Below are 6804 nucleotides of genomic sequence, written 5' to 3'. Positions count from 1 at the left end.
TGTCTGATTGTATTGTGTTCTTGCTCAAGAGCGCTGAGTGCTACAGTACACTCTAGCTACTAACGAGACCGAGCATGTGTCATTTTCTGGGTTCGAACCCCCTCTACGTTGCGCATGGGCCTCCTTTTATACGCTCAAGGGGTCACCGACAGGTGGCAACGTAGACGAGGGTAAAAATGGAAAAGGAGTTGCGGTTGGTACAGCTACCTGCACAGTGCATCCTACCTAACCCTGACGGCAGGGGACAAAGGCATTAAATGCCCGTCTGTGTCGCCCAAACAGTGTAGAAAAGGACCGTCAGGGACGCCACCGTTCGCCACGATGGTAATCTTGTCAGCGTCGCTTGCCACCTCGCACCGCTGGCTGCTCAGCCTCCTGCCACGCACGCCTGGGAAGGCCCCAGGGCGACACGTTGGTGGATGCGCTGGAGCGTGGGTGCGGAGTGGTAACCTGCCACGGCAAGCGCCTTGCCGCGGCCGTTGTCTTGTCGCATCCGGAAGCTTGTCACTCACCGGGTCTTGCCGAGACGCGTGGCACGTCGCAGCAAGTTCCTCGAAATGCCTTGGTTGGCCTTCCAGGCAAGCTCCTCTTGCCGGGGCCTTGTCTCCTTGGCTTGAATAATTTGTTCTTGAGTGGCTCCAAGGGAACCATGGAGGACCTTGGCGGTCACCCGGCAAGCCTTGCCGCGGGGTGCTGCAACTGCCCGTGCACAAGTTCGGGATACTAGGGTACCCCTACTCTAGTACACCGACATCGTCATAAGTTTGCACTTTTCTATCAATTGCTCGACAGTAATTTGTTCACCCACCATATTATTTGCTATCTTGAGAGAAGCCACTAGTGAAACCTATGGCCCCCAGGTCTATTTTCCATCATATAAGTTTCCGATCTACTATTTTTCAATCTTTTACTTTCTGATCAATAAACTAAAAAACACAAAAATATTTTACTTTTTGTTTATCTATCTCTAGCAGATCTCACTTTTGCAAGTAACTGTGAAGGGATTAACAACCCCTTTATCGCGCTAGGTGCAAGTTGTTTGATTGTTTGTGCAGGTCTTGGTGATTTGTGCGTTGTATCCTACTGGACTAATCCTTGGTTCTCTAAGTTAGGGAAATACTTATCTCTACTTTGCTGCATCACCCTTTCCTCTTCAAGGGAAAAACCAACGCAAGCTCAAGAAGTAGCAGTAACTTGCTCTATGTTGATTTTAGTTTCAATTGAGTAAACTGTTATGTTCTCATGTCATGCATATTACTGGTGTTGTTATGATGTGTAGTTTCCCACACTTATATTTGTCTATGCTGCTTTGTCTTAAAAAAAGATATGATTTGAACTGTCGCTATCTTGATTTGGCAACATAAAATAGAATGATATAGACCATACAATGACCATAATACATAGATATATGTTTTTTTCATGTTGTTATCCTGTCCACTTTACTACTGAACTGGTTTACCAAAATGAGTTTCACATACAACATGGTAAACCTGTGATGTGTGTGCTTGTTTCTCTTTTAGAATGCGGACAAAATATTGGAGAAGAGTACCGCGTTATGCAATGGTAAAGGAGGTAATGCAGATAAGGTTCAAGATAGTGAGACATCTCTGTTGGTCTCCAAGAAAGCTGATAAAAACTATCTTGAAGACAGTGAGACAACCCCAAAGTCCTATCCTGATGTAGGGTTCGAGTTACTGGCCACTACTGCTAGCACAAGCTCTTCGAACTTGCTGCCTGAATCAGTTCGGCTTCTTGAGTCTGAACTTCCAATTGAAAGACATTGATCAGATGTGATGCGACACGAAGCCGAAGGACTGAGGAAGTCCCTGCAGAATTCCTATGCATACTTTCTGGTGTAACAGCAAGCGCTGGAGGATTTAAGAGCAAAACAAGAGAAAGCTAATAAGCTTGCTAAGCTTCTTGCGAGCATGGTGGGTACCCAGGATATTGTTTGTTGAGCTCTTCTGAAGTGGTTTAAGTTCTGGAATTGTTTTTTCGCGGTGTTTATTTGCACAGGTCGCCAACTTTGACAACCAGTGTGTGCAATATGCTACTTTGTTCCCTATTTTTCCACTAGTGGCTAACTTCGATGCCAAGTGGATGTAATCTATGTATTTGTCGTAATATCCTGGCATTAGTTGCTTGCTTATTAATATTCTTATAGTCTTATTTATTTGTTTGCTTGCAGTTCCACGGTTCTTTTTCCTCAGTTTCCTAGTGGCCGCAGTAACAATGGTCCACATGTGGGCCATTGTAACCATGGCCCTCCTATGGGCCGTAGGATCCATGGTCCTCGTTTGGGCTATAGGATCCATGCTTCTCCTACGGGCCGTAGGATCCATGGGCCTCATACGGGCCTTAGGATCCTTGGGCCATAAATGGGCTGGAGTAGGAATCATCTATTTATGGACCAACCATGATGGGCCGTTAATAGGCCGATGGGTATAACAAGATTAATTCTATCGACAAGCATAACAGGTCGTAAATGGGTCGTATTTGATTATGCTATGAAAACGGCCCAACTTATTAACGAGCTACAAACAGGTCGGCTTTTAACCACGGGCTGAATTTGGCCCACAAGCAGAACATGATAGTAACAGAACGTAAGTAATTGAATGCTGCAAATGAGCCCAAGAATAAATGGGCCCTTAGAAGGCCGAATGATAACACGGGGTGGAAATGGCCCAACGAAATAATGGGCCATTAATGGGTATAAAGCGATATACTGTTCATTATGGGCCAGCTTCACCACGGGCCGTTAATGGGCCAAGAGTTATGAAGGGCCTCATATGGGCCAAAAGACATCATGGGACATACATGGCCTAGAAGTTACAATGGGCTGGAATCATATAGGATGGCCCAAATGACAGTACTGGGCCTAATTCGGATAGGCCATAACAGGACGTGAGTTAGCGAGCTATAAATGGGCTATATGCAAACAGGATGTTAACATGCTTTCCGTGGGCCGGGTCGCTACCTTTTTCCCAAGTCAAACGGGCCAGCCTTTTGACCTGAATGAGCCTCTTTCAGGCCGACCCACATGTCGATGTATCATAGGCGCGTCCCATCCATTCGCTGGATTCTGTCCCAACACTGAGCTGACACGTGGATCCACCTGCGAATGAGAATTTTACACGTGGAAATTCCCCATTAGTCCAGGCTATTAACGGGTTATCGGATCCAAACCAGAGCCAGATAGCTTAACAGCGACCCATTATGGTGGATGCCACGTGTCGGTTACCCTTGACGAAAACACTTCCATGACACGCCATTTATTGTCATGGAAGTGGACACCTTTGTGATGATAATTTTGTTGTTGTCATGGAACACTTTTACGACAGCATAGGTATGACTATCTTGATTGTGTCATAAAATCTTCAGGGATGGACATGCATGACAGAAAACACGTGATCGACTATGACAAACATGTATCATCATGGAAGTGTTTTTTTGTAGTGTATGTTGTTACTCCATAGGGAATTGAAGTTGATAAAGCCAAAATTGAAGCTATTGAGAGTTGGCTGGAGCCCAAAACGGTTACATAAGCAAGGAGTTTTCTTGGACTAGCTGGTTTCTAGAGGTGTTTCATGGGAGATTTTAGCACAATTGATGCACTTCTCAATGAGCTTACTAAGAAGGATGTGCCTTTTGTTTGGGGAACCGCATAGGAAGAAGCCTTCACGGTATTGGAAGATAAGTTAACACATGCTCCTTTACTCCAACTTCCTAATATTAATAAGACCTTTGAGCTTGAATGTGATGCTAATGGAATTGGATTAGGTGTGTAATTACAAGATGGTAAACCTATTGCATACTTTTCTAAAAAAAACTGAGTGGGCCTAGTCTGAATTATTCTACATATGATAAGTAATTATATGCTCTTGTTCGGACTTTGGAAACATGGCAACATTATTTATGGCCCAAAGAATTTGTTGCACAGTCTGATCATGAATCTTTGAAACAATTAAAATTCCAGCAAAACTGAATCTTACATGCTAAATGGGTTGGATTCATTGAGACTTTCCCTTGTGTTATTAAACATAAGAAGGGTAAGGAAAATGTTATTGTTGATGCATTGTCTCGCAGGTATACTATGCTTTCTCAACTTGACTTTAAAATATTTGGTTGGAGACCATCAAAGATCACTATGTGCATGATGCTGAATTTAAAGATGTAATGCGGAATTGTAAAGAATAAAGAACATGGAACAAGTTCATCATTAACGATGGATATGTGTCCCATGCTAACAAGCTATGCATTCCACGTAGCTCTGTTCATCTTTTGTTGTTGCACGAGGCACATGGAGGAGGTTTAATGGGACACTTTGGCGTGCAGAAGACAGAGGACATACTTGATACATATTTCTTTTGGCCAAAGATGAGACGGGATGTTGAATGTTTTGTTGCTCGCTACACTACATGTCAAAAAGCTAAGTCATGACTCAATCATCATGGTTTATATACGCCTTTGCATGTACCTAGTGTTCCATGGGAGGACATATCTATGAATTTTTTTTACGTTTCCCTCTAACAAAGAAGGGGAGGGATAGCATATTTGTTGTCATGGATAGATTTTCAAAAATGGCACACTTTATACCATGTCATAAAAGCGATGATGTTGCTAATGTTGTTGATTTGTTCTTTTGTGAAATTATCCGCTTGCATGGTGTGCCAAATACTGTTGTTTCAGCTCATGATACTGAATTTCTAAGCCACTTTTGGAGATATTTATGGGATAAGTTGGGGACGAAATTGCTTTTTAGTATTACATGTCACCCCAAACTGATGGACAAACTGAAGTAGTCAACTGAACTTTGTCTACCATGCTTAGGGTTGTTTTCAAGCATAACCTGAAAATCTGGGAAGAATGCTTGCCTCATATTGAATTTGCTTATAATCGTTCGCTACATTCTACTATTAAGATGTGCCCTTTTGAAATTTTGTATGGTTTCCTACCTCGTGCACACATTGATTTGTTGCCTCTTCCACCTTCGGAGAAGGTTAATTTTGATGCTAAAAAACATGCTGAATTGATCTTAAAAATGCATGAGTTAACTAAGGAAAATATTGAGCGCGTGAATGCTAAATACAAACTTGCTGATGATAAGGGTAGAAGACATATTGCGTTTGAACCAGGAGATCTTGTTTGGTTACATTTACGCAGATAGGTTTCCTGATTTGCGCAAATATAAGCTAATGCCACGTGATGTGATCCTTGTACAGAGTTAGAGAAAAAAAATGATAATGAATATAGAATCAAGCTGCCTGTAGATTTTGGGGTTAGTATCACTTTTAACATTGCAGATTTGAAGCCTTATTTGGGTGAGGAAGATGAGCGTCCATCGAGGATGACTTCATCTCAAGAAGGGGTGGATGATGACGACATCAATACCATAGTTACACTCACAGCACGTGCTACTATACATACTGGACCAATTACTAGAGCTCGCGAACGCCAATTAAATTATCAGGTACTTTCGTTTCTTGGGAATAATTCTAATGTTCATGAGAATATGATGCTTCCTAAAATAGATACATTTGTGTTGATTACTAATGAAGGGCCTAGCATGGATAAGAGGGATGAACAATGGAGCAGGATCAAGCATGGAGATGAAGGTGCGCACGAAGGGAATCGGAACAACGTTTCAAATGGAGTTTTCAGCAGTTTGAAGCCCCCATATGACTGATATGTCTCCAGTGTATCTATAATTTATGAAGTATTCATGCCATGTTTACAACAATTTTATATGGTTTTGGTATGATTTGGATGGAACTAACCTGGACTAACATTCTTTTCAGCAGAACTGCCATGGTGTTGTTTTTTGTGCAGAAATGAAAGTTCTCCAGATGAGCTGAAACTTTTTGACGATTTTTTTGGAACAAAAGAGACCCCCGAAGCTTCATGGGAGGCCCATAAGAGCCACGAGTAGGGCACAACCCACCATGGAGCGCCAGAGGGGCCTGGCTTGCCCCGGTGAGTTGTGCTCACCTTAAGGCCCATCTTAGTGTGAAACCAATGCCAAATAATCCTATAAATAAAGAAACCCCCGGAAATAACCCTAGATCAGAAGTTCCATCGCTGCAAGCCTCTGTAGCCACAAAAAACCAAACTAGAACCCGTTCTGGCACCCTGTCAGAGGGGGAAATCATCACCGGAGGCCACCTTCATCATCCCGGCGGCTACCATGATGAGGAGGGAGTAGTCCACCCTTGGGGCTGAGGGTTTGTATCGGTAGCTATGTGTTTAATCTTTCTCTCCCGTGTTCTTGAGATGGCACAATCTTGATGTATCACGGGATTTGTTAATATAGTTGGATCATATGGTGTTTCTCCCTCTCTGTCTAGTTGTGATGAATTGAGTTTTCCTTTTGATATTTTGTTATTATTGGATTGAATACTTTTATGTATTTGAGAGCACTTGATATATGTGTTGCATATGAATACCTGTGATGACAATGGGGTATTATATTGATTCACTTGAGATATGTTTTGGCACTCAACTCGTGGATTCCCAAGGTGACATTGGGGTAATCTATGCATAGGGGTTGATGCATATTCTCGTCTTTTGTTTCTCCAATAGAAATCTTGGGGCACTCTTTGAGATTCTTTGTGTTGGATTGAGTATTATGAATCTGAATTTGCTTTGGTGTTATTCCTTCATCCATCATGATCTCACTCAAAACTTGAAAACTTCAGCACACAAAACTCAACAAAACCTTCGTGAGATCCATTAGTATAACAAAGCAAATCACTACTTAAGGTACTGTTGTGAACCCATTCATATTTTATTATTGCATTATATACC

The sequence above is a fragment of the Triticum dicoccoides genome, chromosome 2B (genome assembly GCF_002162155.2).
Source record: "Triticum dicoccoides isolate Atlit2015 ecotype Zavitan chromosome 2B, WEW_v2.0, whole genome shotgun sequence".
Taxonomy (NCBI): domain Eukaryota; kingdom Viridiplantae; phylum Streptophyta; class Magnoliopsida; order Poales; family Poaceae; genus Triticum; species Triticum dicoccoides.
The sequence above is the reverse complement of the archived record's forward strand: the minus strand, read 5'-3'. Positions refer to the sequence as shown.